Source organism: Grampus griseus (genome assembly GCF_964374135.1).
Source record: "Grampus griseus genome assembly, chromosome: 2".
Taxonomy (NCBI): Eukaryota; Metazoa; Chordata; class Mammalia; order Artiodactyla; family Delphinidae; genus Grampus; species Grampus griseus.
In genome coordinates, this window is record NC_139018.1 from 108,833,043 (window position 1) to 108,848,173 (window position 15,131).

The 15,131-nt window shown below is 37.4% G+C and overlaps 1 long non-coding RNA gene across 1 annotated transcript; it reads left to right on the forward strand.

The window, feature by feature from the left end:
- The first annotated feature begins 619 nt into the window (after positions 1-619).
- LOC309818659 lies at positions 620-14,629 on the forward strand. The gene is made up of 3 exons (XR_014296368.1): positions 620-650; positions 14,147-14,222; positions 14,586-14,629. It is a non-coding gene; the product is annotated as an uncharacterized lncRNA (long non-coding RNA).
- Positions 14,630-15,131: the final 502 nt, after the last annotated feature.

A 15,131-nucleotide genomic window follows, 5' to 3' on the forward strand; every position in this document is an offset into this window, starting at 1 on the left:
GGTCTTCCACTTTTATTGCTAAACCCCATCTCACACCCTGAAACCTCACAAGGAATCACATAAGACTACATACCTTATGGGTACTTAATAAATGATGATCAACTGTTGTTATTGCATTGGTCTTCGTAATTCTCATAAAGATGACAGTCATTTATTTAGACCATCATTTGTCCTTAATCCAGTTTTGTGCTAAACTTTAGAGTCTCTGCAGAAGCCACCTTAATCTTTAGTGAAAACAGGGCTCATTCAGGGTAGAAGCTCAGAGAATTTAGAATTTTTTGCTTTAAAAATCAGTTAACGGGGACTTCCCTGGTGGTCCAGTGGTTAAGACTCTGCACTTCCACGGCAGGGGGCACAGGTTCGATCCCTGGTCGGGGAGCTAAGATCCCCACATTGCTGCGCGGTGTGGCAGTGGGGGAATGTGGGGGGGTGTGAAATCAGTTACCTACTTTTAAGACCTTCACATGAAAAGTTACATGGAGTACTCTTTCCCATGATCTCTCTTTTTTTTTTCCTGTCCTCTTTGGTTTACAACAGACACAGCTATGTTACAACCACATGGGCAAAGTTTTGCAACAGAATGGCCTTTAAATAGAATACTGCCCAGTTGAAAACTTAGGCAATCGTAATGGAATAAACGAAACAAATCGGTGAGTGCTAGGCTTCATGTGTTTCTTCTTATAAGAAAAGCTATCACCTTTCTGGGAGAATGTTATTCTTTAACTGACCTTGTGCCTTGTCTGTATCAAAGAGTTCTCAGTTGCTGTAACATACAGTCATAGTGCTGCAACCAAGAAATAACCCTGTTATCTACAAGTGCTGCTTTAGTCAGTAAAATACAGCTTCTGAAAATAAGTAAGTGCTACTACTTGATCACTACCATAGTGTTTCTCATTTGTCTTTAAAATGGTAAAAATTACTGAGGGCACATAAACCCTTTAAAAAATTTACTGTAAATGTCTACATACTTGAGCTGCATCAGCAAGTGAATTAAACAGCTGCAGTAGTACTCTGAAACCAAAGCTAGTTTCTCAAAAATGTGTTAATCTCTTTTTGTTTTTTTGTTTTGTTTTGTTTTGGGGGTTTTTTTGCAAGAGACCTCATTACTCTGGCCACAGATGACTTGCTTGAGTTTCAGAGTTTTCTTTTTTTCAATTTTGATTCTGATATGAAATTGAAATGATAAATAAGCAACATATGGGCCACTCTGATAGACTGAAAATTCTCCTTAGGCTGCACGTGGCTCATGATAACCGTATAATATGCTGTCATGCTGTCATTAGAACTGCTGATCTGACTCTCAAAACGTTTTGTAAACATGGGGTATCCATTCAAAGCCAGCCTAATGAGAGTAATTCTTCCACATTTTTCTCCACTTCTAACATATAAGATCATTTTTCATGTGGAAACTTGAAGAAAGTTAAAAAAAACTTTTTTTCAGTAGCTATGGGTAAATTGCCAGGGTTCTTATAGATGTCACAAGCCAGTGGCAAACAGTTCAGTAATATGGTTTTCCTAACCACACAAAAGTATGTTCAGCCAGTTAATGGTGTCATGATCTACCTAACGGCTTTGATTGTATGACTGAGAGCACTATTTTATGATAATTAGGTGATAGCAAAGTCTCAGAAAAAGCATGATTCCAGGGCAATATAAGATGCCAGTTTCCTTTGGTCCTTTTATTTATTTATTTTCCTGTAGAAGTTTCTTGGGTTAATAACTAGTTCGAATAACTTACTTTAGTTGACCTTGGGGTTGGTTGAATTGCTCTAGGAATTAGGATTTTTATTAAGTAGTTTAATAGAAACTCATACACTATATAAGCTGTTATCAGCACACTTAAATCCCTCCTTATGTAGCACTTGAACCTGTGAGATATTGCATGAAATTGTCTTCTCTTAATCTGTTTCGTAATTAATTAGTGAAAAGTCATTGTTCACCTGTGTAACAGAACGAAAACGATGGCTTAATTTTGACCTGAAAAATGAAGAATTTCTTAGATTTGTGGCAGTGTCTACATGGCACAACAAAAAGTGGAGATTTGGTATGCACTCAGTTCCAGTTATTTTGAGAAATGGGGAAAACTAGTTGGGACAGCGTGGTATAAATTATTTAGTTTGGGTTAGACTCTTTGGGTTTGACTCCTTACATTAAAAAAAATATATATATATATATCATTGGTCAAAGAATGTGGCAACATGTTCCATGTTGCTGATGATTCCTGTCAGAAAAAAAAGCAAGGGAAGCAGCTATTATAGTCTTCAGCAAGAGTAAGCAAGCATATTTCTCTTACATGCATTACAAAGCAAATGTAGTCATTTAATTTGCACGGAAGAATAAACCATCACACACTATGATTTCCATGTTGCTTCTCATGGATTGAGGGAAAATTTTATTTGTAACTTTATCTTCATTTCAAAGTCCATTGATATAAAGGAGCTGGAATTCAACTCTTTTAGAAGTTAACTAGGATTCTTTAGCTAGAAGTTTCTTGGCTTGGCCTTAGATTTATGGTTCAGATTATTCTTGGGCTGCTGGCTTGGTTCAGAAAACCAAGCACCCTGTACAACTCTGAATTAGAAATCTCAAAAAAAAATTCCTACCTTCTTAATTATACTGTATTTTATAAGAAGATTACTCGTTCTAAAATTAGCCCTCTGATGCTGGCAAAACAGCTGGATGCAAAGTGAAAAATTCAAGGACTCATCTTGCAGTTTCAGACATACAATTTCAACCACCGGTTTGATCTTAACTTCCATATGTTTTGCAGTTGTATAAAATACACAAAACTGTGGTACATTATATTTATTTAAGTCTGGTGTGTATTGGTGTTTATTTCCTGCTATATGTTAGCAATCTAAAAATAGAAATACTGTTCACTTTTTAATAAGGTTTTGTACATAATCTTACAAGGGTTTTCGGAATGAGAACTAAACTTGCTTTTTCATGAGCAAAGTTTGCCCTTGGCCAACAGAGGCTGTCAGAGACCCTGTTAAAGTTTTACTCAATCTGACAATCTTTGTCTTAAAAAAAAAAAGTTTTTTAACATACAGTAAAAATAAGTTTTGGCAAATGCATAGTGTTAGAACTACCACTACAATCAAGATATGGAATGTAACCCCCCAAAATTCCCTTGTGCTACCCTGATGTGATCAGAGCCTCACCCCACCCTTAACCCTAGGGAACCACTAATCTGTTCTCTGTTCCTATAGTTTTACCTTTTCAAGAATGTCATATAAATAGAATCATATAATATGTACTCTTTTGAGTCTGACTTCTTTCGCTAAGCAAAATGCTTTTGAGATTCATCCATGTTCTTGTGTGTGTCAAGAGTTTATTCCTTTTTTATTGCTGAAGAGTGTTCCATTTTATGGAAGTACTTCAGTTTATCCATTCCCCAGTTGATGGATATCTGGACTGTTTCTAATTTTTGGTTACTACATGTGAAGCTACTGTAAACATCTGTGTTTAGGTTTTTGAATGAACATAAGCTTTAATTTCACTCTGGTAAATACCAAGGAGTGATATTGCTGCCTTTGTGGTAATTCTATATTTAGCTTTATAAAAAACTGCCAAATTGTTTTCTAGAGTGGCTGTGCCATTGTGCATTGGCCTGCAACAATGTCTGAGAATGCATGAAAGAATTCAGTTGCTCCCTGTTCTCACCAGCTCTTATTATCAGATTGTTTCATTTTAATTATTCTAACAGGTGTTTGGAAGTATTTCATTAGGGTTTTAATTTATATTTCCCTAGTGACAATGATTTTGAACAGCTTTTCATTGCTTATTTGCCATCCATGCCTCTTCTTTGGTGAAGTAAATATTTTTATTGGGCTTGTTTATTTTTTCTTATTATTGAATGTTGAGAGTTCTTTATATATTCTAGACACACACCATTTGTCAGATATGTGATTTGCAAATATTTTCTTCCTGTATATGACTCATCTTTTCATTCTCTCAATTGTGTCTTTTCATTCTCTTAACAAAAAATTTTCATTTTGATGAAGTCCAAATGATCAATTTTTCTTCTATGGATCATGTTTTTGACATTGTATCTAATTACTCTTTGCCTAACCCAAGGTCGCAAATATTTTTTCCTATTATTTTCTTCTTAAAGTTTTATTTAGGTCTATGATCCATTTTGAGTTCATTTTTTGTATCAATCTTTATCTTTTAATTGGAGCATTTAATCCTTTTATATTTAATGTAATTACTAATATATTTGAATTTGTATCTTGTTTTGTGCTTTCCACTTGTTCTTCTGGTTCTATTTTTATTTGGTTTTTCACCTTTTTGAATTATTTTTTCTCATTTCAAATTTTCCCCCTCTGCTAGTTTGGATTTTATGTTCAGTTTGTTTTGCTTGTTTGTTTGTTTTTCATGACTAGTCAACAGGGCTATTTAAAGTGTGACCATCAGTATCAAGCTGGGGGCTTGTTAGAAATGTAAATTCTTGGGCCCACCTCAACCTGAATCAGACTTGTGTTTTAACAAGCCCTTCAGATTATTCTGATGCATGCTAAAATTTCAGGTGCACTGAAATTAAAACATACATACTTACCAAGGTTTACCCTTCTCCCAGGCAGCAAGCACTTTTACATACTTTAATTCCATATACTCCTCTCCAAGTTTTATGTTACTGTTATATTTTAAATCATTTTAACCCCAGAAAACATTATTCTTGTTCTATACAATCAAGATTTGTTTAGCCTTACCCATTTTTACCACTTTCTTTGCTGTTCATTCATTCTTATTTTTTAAACCTTTCACCTGAGATCACTTTCTCTCTTAATTAAGTACATTCTTTAGAATTTCCTTTTATGAACATCATGGAAGCAAACTCACTTAGCTTGTCTAAAAATGTCTTTTTTTTCCACCTTCTTTTTTGAAAGATATTCTTTTGGGGGGAAGATTTCTAAGTTAGCAGTTATTTTTTTCTCCTGAAGGGATTTAGAAGTCTGCTTCTAAGATGGTCTCTTTGTCTTTGGTATTCTGCTGTTTCACTATGTTGTGTTAAAGTGAAAATTATTTTTTGTTTTGTTTTTAATTCTGCTTGGAATTTAGTTGGCTTCTTAAATCTGTGTTTGGAAACAGATTGGTCCTAGAAAATTCTTAGCTATTGTCACTTCAAATATTGCCTCTTGCACCATTTTCTCTTTCCTTTCTTTCCAGAACTCCACAATTAAATGGATGTATGTCAGAATGTCTTATTTATGCTCCATATCTATTAACTAGTCTCTCAAGTTTCCTTTCTTCTGTTTCTCTTTGGTGTATGCTGGACAATTTTCTATCATCATAGTCATATCCTTTGGTTTATTAACTTTCTCTTCACTTGTGTCTAATTTGCTGTTAAACCTGTCCATTGTGTTATTGATTTCTGTTACTGTGTTTTTCATTTCTAGAAATTCTATTTTTGAAAAATCTACTAGGCTATATTCTATAGTTTCTTATTTTGAATTGGTGTTTTCCACTTTTTTATTTCTTCAAAAAATAAAACATAGTTATTTTACCTTCTCTGTTTCATAATTTAAATATCTGAATTCTTTGTGAGAGTTTTCTTTTGTTGCTCTTGGATATTGTTTCTGCTGGTCCTCACTCAATAGTAACTTAAGGGCTTCCCTGGTGGCGCAGTGGTTGAGAGTCCGCCTGCCGATGCAGGGGACACGGGTTCGTGCCCCGATCCGGGAAGATCCCACATGCCGCAGAACGGCTAAGCCCGTGAGCCATGGCCGCTGAGCCTGCGCGTCCGGAGCCTGTGCTCCGCAACGAGAGAGGCCACAACAGTGAGAGGCCCGTGTACCCAAAAAAAAAAAAAAAAGAAAAATAGTAACTTAAGTCTTGGGGTGCTTAGTGTTTGTTACTGTAAGCTGCTCATTTTCCTTAGAAAATCATTTGTGTATTATTGAAGTGCTTTCCTCCAGAGAAGATTTGCATTTGTTTTTTTCATATACCGGGGCCTACTCAAATTATAGTGATGGGTTTTCTTGGACCTATTTTGGCTATATCACGAGGTTACAATCTTTCAGGGACAGAATTTTTTGGTCTTTGGCTTTGCTTAGCACCACAGGAATTTTCCTTGCAGTCCTCTGAGGATGACTGGGTATGTAGGGTTTTTTTCATCCCTACCTAAAGGGTCCAAGCTTTATTGGGAGAGAGGTATCCTATAGGATTCTCCAAGGCCTAGGCTTTACCTTCTGTCCCACCCCCCACTCCACACCCCACTAAAGCCAAAGCTGAAGTTCACCAGCTTGAGCAAATGCCTTTAGGGCAAAAGTGATCTCAGGACAGGATTGAGCAACTCCAGGGGCATCATTTTGGTGAACAGGATGCAAATGGTGCCTTCTGGTGTTCTACACCTGGACAGTGTTGTCCATATACCTGTCTGGTTTCCTACTTCACTTCTCTTTGAGTTTATAATTCCTAGCTTTCTAGTCCATGTTTCAGTGCTTTTAAGAGGTTTAGGGGGCTTCCTTGGTGGCGCAGTGGTTGAGAGCCTGCCTGCTGATGCAGGGGACACGGGTTCGTGCCCCGGTCTGGGAAGATCCCACATGCCGTGGAGCGGCTAGGCCCGTGAGCCATGGCCGCTGAGCCTGCGCGTCCAGAGCCTGTGCTCCGCAAGGGGAGAGGCCACAACAGTTAGAGGCCCGTGTACCGCAAAAAAAAAAAAAAAAAAAAAAAAGCAGGTAAAGAGGTTTAGGATTTTTTTTTTTAAATTCAGCTTTTTAAGTTGTTTCCAGAGAATTCACTGGTGGTCCAGTGGTTAGGACTTGACTCTTTCACTGCTGGGGCCAGGGTTCAATCCCTGGTCTGGGAACTAAGATCGTGCAAGCTGTGTGGCATGGCCAAAAAAAATTGTTTCCACTATGAAGGGCAGTCTGAATGTCTAGTCTGCCATATGCCTGGAAATATGACTCTCAAAACTCAACTTTATATACTCTACAATTTATAGAAATATCTGATAGCCTAATTTGTTCAAATAATAATTACTCTCCCCCCTTTTTTTTCTGGCACCAAAGCTTTAATTAGGAACAGTTCATTGGAATTATAAAGAATCTGTAGTCCCTGGTACTTAACTATTCCCTCATGAATATTACTAATAAATGTATTGGATTTACATTGAAATACAAAAGTAGTTCCAAGGTTTAAGAGTGACCACAATTTTTTTTTTAATGTTTCTCAGAAAATAAGCACATTAAACTGGAATCATGTGTGTCAGTTGCATAGAAAGTGTGGTGTCTCCATAGTTACATTAAACACAACGAGTACAAAGGGGAAATGTCTTCTGGTGTTGATAAGCTAAAAGGAAGTGAGTCTTGTCCTAGATTATATGGAATGTTTTTAAGCTTTTGCTCAAGAATAGAAGGTTTCAGGTCCTCCTGTGTTACCCCTTGCTCAAACCTAAGTAAAAGTAGTTATGGAAAAAAAACACGTGTGTAGTCAATGCTAAGACTCAGTGTATTGACGTCATGTAGAAAAACGTGATGCAGAGATCCTTTTTTGTGGTTTATTTAATTCTCTCGGTTATTTATAGTATTTGCTCTGAAGCATAACTCAATAAAATTCTAGCAATTAAAGGGAAAGGAAATCTATCTTAGCCAAATATTATATTAGCCTGACTCCCCATTTGGAAAAAATTATTTTATAACATACCAAGTCAGCCTTGGAGACCACAGAGTCCATTTGTGTCTGGCTTGTAGTGGCTATTCAATAAATGTTTGTTGAATCAATTAATTAATGGACAGTATATAATGGGCAGTTGTCAAGAAAGCATGCAGTGGCTAAAACGTTGATTTGATCAACATATGGGAAGAACACTAAGAAGGAAGATTCCTGGGATTCAGTCCTCATTCTAGGGCCCCATAGTGCTATAGCCTTGGGTAATTCTGTTTCTTCATCACTTGCCATACTCTTGGGTCAAACTGCATTGCAGCTCCCTGTACATATGCTGCATGATTTCCCAGTTCAGTGTCCTTGTCCTTACAGTCATCCATCTCAAATACCTTCCTCCATCACTGCATGACTAAACCTAGCTATGCCATCCTACTTCTTACTACAAATACTCCCCTACCAAGCTTCCCTGACACCACCCCAGGTGGAAGTTACCTTTCTCTCTGATCTCACACAACATTTTTTTCTCTTTTAACTCAATGGTGTCATTTAACACTTTATAGCTTATATTGTGATCTTTTATGTAGATATCTATACTGTACTGCTTCTGGTAGGCTGGAAGTTCATGAGGGTAGGGCTCATTCCTGCTATTTTTTTGTAGTCCCCCCATAAAACCTAGAAAACTACGTTGAAGTTTATATGTACTCAGTTACTGTCTGCTAAATCTGAAACTAGAGAATGATAATGCTTTTCTTGCTAATGAGGGACGGCTGTGTCAAATGATAGCTTGAGGCCATTTGTAACTTTTAGACCAATGATTGTGGAGCACTGATGAGGAATGCTGGATATGAATAAGTAAAGAAAATTGTGGGGCTTCCCTGGTGGCGCGGTGGTTGAGAGTCCACCTGCTGGTGCAGGAGACACGGGTTCGTGCCCCGGTCTGGGAAGATCCCACATGCCGCGGAGCGGCTAGGCCCGTGAGCCATGGCCGCTGAGCCTGTGCGTCCAGAGCCTGTGCTCCGCAACGGGAGAGGCCACAACAGTGAGAGGCCCGCGTACCGCAAAAAAAAAAAAAAGAAGAAAATTGTGTATGTTATTTATCCATTAATGGGAGAAGAAAAGAGAATACTTGGATAGATCAGAGCCCATTTAAAAGAAGAGGGAAATTGATGATGCAAGAGTAGAAAGTGACACGAGCAATATAGGTTATTCTAGTCTAGTCATTTTAAAAGTTCTTTTCTCAACTGAATTTTTTATACGTACACCTGTGTACAGCTGGTATATTATGTACCTAATTTTGAGAGATTCACTGAGGAACTGAGCCAGAAAGTAGATTGCATTTTTAGAATGTAGTTAACAATCTCACAGACATAATGTTGAATGAGAGAAAGCAAACACAAGAACAGTCCATACTGTATGATTCCATGAAGTTCAAATCCAGAATTTTTCAAACTTTCTGATGATAGAAGTTAAAATAGTGGTTGCCCTTGGAGGGTGGTGACTAGTACGGGGCACAGGGGGTGTTCAGAGGTGCTGATAATTTTCTATACAGTGTATGCACATGTAAGAATGTTTTTAGTTTATATGTAAGATTTGTGCACTTTATTATATGTTAGTTATAGGTCAATTTTTTAAAAAAACAGATTGCAGTTAACAAATCTGTTTGCCCCATTAGTCACCAATGATCAGGTTAAGGATAAATCCAAGCTATGCAGTGTGTTTCCTGGAAAAATGAAGCACACTTTTAAAATTCTAGAGTTTTCTTGGCAAACCTGTGACCAGATGGTCCTCATAAATAATGCATCAAAATATGGTTAGAAATAGAAGAATTTGTGATGTGTGATAAAATGAAAGAAATCAATGATTATATGGTTTACTCATTTTGACTTTCATTGTGGTTTTTCTGGAAGAGCCAGGATCACCAATAAATTGTCACACACTAAGAATGGAATAAGTACCGCACGAGGAGACTTGCTAGCTGTGAAACCTTGAGTAAGTCACAGGTTTTCTGGACATTGGGTGCTTCCTCTGTTAAACGGAAAAAAATATGTTTTCTGTTCAAAGATAGGGGACAGGATCAAGTGATCTCTTAAGACTCCTTCCAGCTCTTAAAATCTTTGGCTTATGGAAGTTGGAACTATAAAGAACAACTCGGGTTAAAGCTTTCACGCTATTGGAAGTAGGATGGGAAAATAAATCACTTTAAAAATCTGTAATAATAGGTAACAAAAAATGTAAGTGGAACTGGAATCATGCCAACTAGTAAGAGATACAGGCAGAAAACATCTTTTCAGACACAGCCAGCTACCTGAAACCGTTTGCGGCTGTTCCTTGGGGATTTCCCTAGCCTTGGCAAGGGGTTTACCAAATAATGATTTTTTTATAAAGAAAGAAAGAAAAAAGATAAGGGAATATTTTTAGACTTCAATCAAAGAAAGCATTGTATGGTAAATTTTTCCATTGTGGGTTCATATTTTCAAATAAATCCATTGCAGAAAATGGTATTTCATAAAATGTGTGAGCAAAGAAAGAACCCTAGTTTACGTCTGGCTTAAATAAAATCTCACAACTAGAAGGAACTGCATGGCATCATCTCTTCTTTCAATACTACTAAGTGAGCATCATGTCTATTTTTTGAAAGGGGCAGCTGAGGCCCAGTGAGGCTAAATGACTTATTTAAGGTCACACAGCTGGGAGAAGCACAGAATAGAAACAAAAAGCCAGTTCGCAGGCTTTGAGCCTATTCTATCTTCTGCTGCACCAGGCTGCCCCCTGTGGTTCCTTTTGGATGCCTTGAGCTTCACGGAAGAGGCAGAAGGGACTTCAACTGTACTTTGTTTTAGAAGCAGTTAAGAAAGTGAGAAGCTAATGGAACTGGGAGTCAGAAGACCTGAGCCCTTCCACTTATAACTATGACCTTGGAAAATCATTTAACTTCGCTGAGCCTCAGTTTCCTCATCTGAAATAGCACCTCACACTGTCACTGAGGCAGAAATCAATTTAAGGAACCTATGAGAATGTGAAAGTACTTTATAAATTTTAAACCAAATGTGGTTATTAAAGTGGAGAAATTCTTATCTACTTGGTAAATTAAGGAATTTGTATTTCAGGGAATTCCCTGGCCATCCAGTGGGGGGTTCAATCCCTGGTCGAGGAATTAAGATACTGCAAGCTCCATGGTGCAGCCAAAAAAAAAAAAAAAAAGGAATTAGTAATTACAAAACGAGAATACCTGATAAAAATGCTCTGAGTGAATATATGTTAACAGCAGGGCTGCTGTTAGCGCATATAAAAACCAATGATCCTGTAACAGAAATGTCCTTTGTTTACTTATCACAACAGTTTAGCATAATCACTTTTAATAGTAATTCTCCACGGAACCTTCCCTGATATGTGGATGCTGGCTGTAAAAACAACTTTATGTGGGGATACATGACTCTTTCCTCCTCCACACTTGGCATTATCAATCCTTTTAAATTTGTGAACCCCAAATGGTAAAAATGGTATCTTATTTTATTTGAATTTGCATTTTCCTGGTTATTAGTGAGGCTTGGCATCTTTTCATCTTCTTATTGGAAGTGTAAATCGATAAACCTGTATGGAAGGCTGCTTGATAGTACCAAGTAAAAATTTAAGGGCACATACCTTTCAAACCAGAAATTCCATTTTTCATTAACTCCCTTAGAGAAATAGTGCGCGCATATAGACACATAGAGACACGCACAAGGTTTTTCACTACAGTATTGTCTGAAATAGCAGATAACTAAAAACAACCCAAATAGCCATCAACCAGTAGTAGTCAGATAAATTGGAATAATCAAACCGTGGGAAACTGTGTAACCAGTGTAAAAAAATGAAGTGGAGCTTCAACAGGAGAAAAAAGTGAGTTGCAGAATAATGTGTACAATAAAACATCATTTACTTAGAAAATGAAAATAAAACTATATACTCTATATGCATATATATGCATGTAAATAATAAGCAAGTGTCTTGAGAGTTACATGACGAACCGAAAACAGGTTGCCTAGGGGAAGGAGACCAAGTGTGAGCAGGTGGCCAAAGCACGCTTGTATTCTTTGTATTGTTTGGAACTTTAAAACAAGAACGTATTTTTGTGTTACTTAATAATTGATAAAAAATAAAATATAGTTAAAAATGATACTGAAGAGTAAATGATAAAATTTAAAAGAGAGGGACTTCCCTGGCAGTCCAGTGGTTAAGACTCCACGTTCTCAATGCAGGGGGCACAGGTTCGATCCCTGCATGCCATGGCCAAAAAAAAAAAATTAAAAGATAGAACATTATTATTTCAATATAAGGAACAACTTTCAGGTTATAGAAATTTCTTGGATTTTCCAGAGTTGCAAGATAAGAATGAGTCCAACTAAAGCTGAATTAATATGATGCCTGTCATTCAAGTGAAGAGTTAAAAATGTAGTCAAAAATCAAAATCATCTAATATATCTGGATATTTGATATCATGTAGAAATTGATTATTTTTCTTTCACTTTTGTCCGGATATCAAGTAGTCACAGATTGAGATTCACCCTTCATGTCACTGGTTTTAATTTACTTAAACTTGCTGTGTCCCTTATCAATATTTTAAACTGAGTAGAGTACATTTCAGTGAGATCGACTCTCTTTTTCTGGCATTGACTTTTTTTCTCTGATCACAAAAGTATCATATACTTATTGTGAAAAGGAAAAAGGAAAAATATTGGAAGTTGTGAAGAAAGAATTAAAATTCCCATTATCAAAAAGAAAATTATTAACATTGTCAGGAGTTCTGGGCAGGGAGGAGAAGAGGGGAGTAATATATTTTTTTACACATCTTCAAGTATAATTTTAAATTTTATTGTAGCAGTTAATTTATTAAAATCATATTTAAAATTTAATTTTATATTTAAAAAATAGCATTTATTGGGACTTCCCTGGTGGTCCAGTGGCTAAGACTCTGAACTCCCAATGCAGGGGGCCTGGGTTTGAACCCTGGTCAGGGAACTAGATCCTGCATGCTGTAACTAAGATCCTGCATGCTGCAACTAAGAGGCCGCATGCCGCAACTAAAAAGAGCCCTCATACAGCAACGAAGATCCCAAGTGCCACAACTAAGTCCCGGTGCAGCCAAATAAATAATTAAATAAATTTTTTTAAAAAATAGCATTTATTTTTTGTATTAAAATTTATATGTTTAAAATCCCCAAAAAACAAAAACATTGTTAAGAGTTTTTCCCTTTTCATATAGGTGTTCATGGGACTGAGTTAATACTGTGCATACAGTTCTGTCCCCTTTTTTTAAATAAACATTTTATTGTAAGCATTTCTGCATATCATCACAGATTCTTCAAAAATATTTATAATGGCACCATCTATTCTGAAGTGTGGATATACTGTCATATATCTATCTATTCTCCCATTATAGGAGATTTACCTTGTTTTCAATTTTTTCACTATTTTACTTAACTATGGAAGAACATACTATCATATGATTCCTTGCTTCCATCTTTGATTACGTCCCTAGGATGTATTCTTGGAAATGGAATTATAGGTTTGTGCTGGTTATTTTCCATTCCTACTCCCACCTCTGTTCTGCCTTTCTTCATTCTGCTCTGTGTCTTTATAGATCTCATGTCCAGGATCTCTTGCCCTTCGGCTTCCTTGAGATTCATTCGGTGGGTGGCTCCAGGAGGAGGTCAAGAAGCAAGAAGAGAAGGAAGTCGAGGTTTCTCACTCCTTCCTGCTGTGAGGCAGTGGCTGCATGCCTCTTCCCACCTCCAGCCCTGCCCCTCTTTCTTTGTGGTTCCTCCTCCACCGTTCCTGTTCTTACTGAGTTCCATAAGATTATTTCCTCTCTTTGTCCCTTTATCTCTAGGGATGTTGCTCTTCTTTGGGGACCCCAACATCCCTTGTTTACTCTCTTAACGTGGTCTACCCATCTGTAAGTAGTCCTTTTATTAAAGTCTCCATTTGAACCATCCTGGATGAAATCCCTTTCCTTCTAGGATCCTGACAGACACACACTTTTAAAATATATTCTTGACTAGATATTGCCAAATTGCATTGCAGAAAGGTTATATCCATTTATACTTCCATTAGTAGCATGCGAAAGCCTGATGAGATGAGCTTTTAAAGTTGCAGGAGATTTTTCAAGGCATTCAGTCTCCTGTTTGTTATCTGGTATCTTCCTCGCTGATGTCACTCATAGGCAAAGAGTTCTGCCAAAGGCTATCTAAAGAAAAGTCATGCACGACAAAGGTAAAAATATTGGGATAAGCAGTTGTGTGTCATTTACAACCCTGAAATTCACAATGCAAGGGACCCTGGATTGTATTGTGAAAATGACTCTTTTGACTGACACCTGTAAATAGGGAAGAACACATTCTGCCTGGGCACATGGATACTATGGTGTAGTTTGGGATGTTGGCTCATATGCAGATGACAACTAAACATTAGCCCAGGAAACCAGGGGGGATGCAGTGCTGCTGCCTATAGGGTCTTATTAAAAAATTTATTTTTGTTATCTTGTTCTTGCCTGTAGGGTCTTAGTATTCACTTGGTGGAAGGATTTCTTCTGGTCTTCCTAGTCCTGGCTTTCTTAGAAGAGCAGTTTGCAGGTACATGGATTATGAGAAGAAGAAAGAATCCACAAAGAAATCTTCTTCCCTTCTTAAACAGAGGCAACTACACTTATTGGCATTTTACACAATGGTTGCTATAAAGTAGTTGAGATTTTAGTCAAGTGGTGTTTGTTTGTTTGGCTGCACTGGCTCTTAGTTGTGGCACTTGGGATCTTTGTTGTGGCATGGGGGATCTTTACTTGCAGCACATGGGATCTAGTTCCTTGAACAGGGATTGAACCCGGGCCCGCTGTATTGGGAGCATGGAGTCTTAGCCACTGGACAACCAGGGAAGTTCCCCCAAGTGATGTTTATATTACAGCTGACTCAAGGCACAGGTGGAAACATTGTGCTTTTCAGGACTTCTAAGAGTTTGCGTGCTGCAGCTAAGGAGCCCACCTGCCACAACTAAGGAGCTGGTGAGCTGCAACTAAGGAGCACATGTGCCGCAACTAAGGAGCACATGTGCCACAACTAAGGAGCACACCTGCCACCACCAAGACCCAGCGCAACCAAATAAATAAATAAAATGAATATTAAAAAAAAAGAAACATTGTGCTTTTCTATTTTCTTGCAAAATATTGAGACACCCAGTGGGCACAACATGAAAATGTCTTTATGGAAAATGGTGAGTTCAGTCAATACCCAGGTAAATAATATTCAATAAGTGCCTCAAAACTTAATTCTACAAAAGTATTCTTGTTTTTTTTTGGCTGCACTGAGCAACGAGTGGGATCTTAGTTTGCCAACCAGGGATCAAACCCATGCCCCCTGCAGTGGAAGCGAGGATTCTTAACCACTGGACAACTGGGGAAGTTCCTACAAAAGTATTTTTATTAGAGAACTAACCAGAGCCAGGAATCAGACAAACTATTGACTCATATTGGATAATAAAGATATATTATT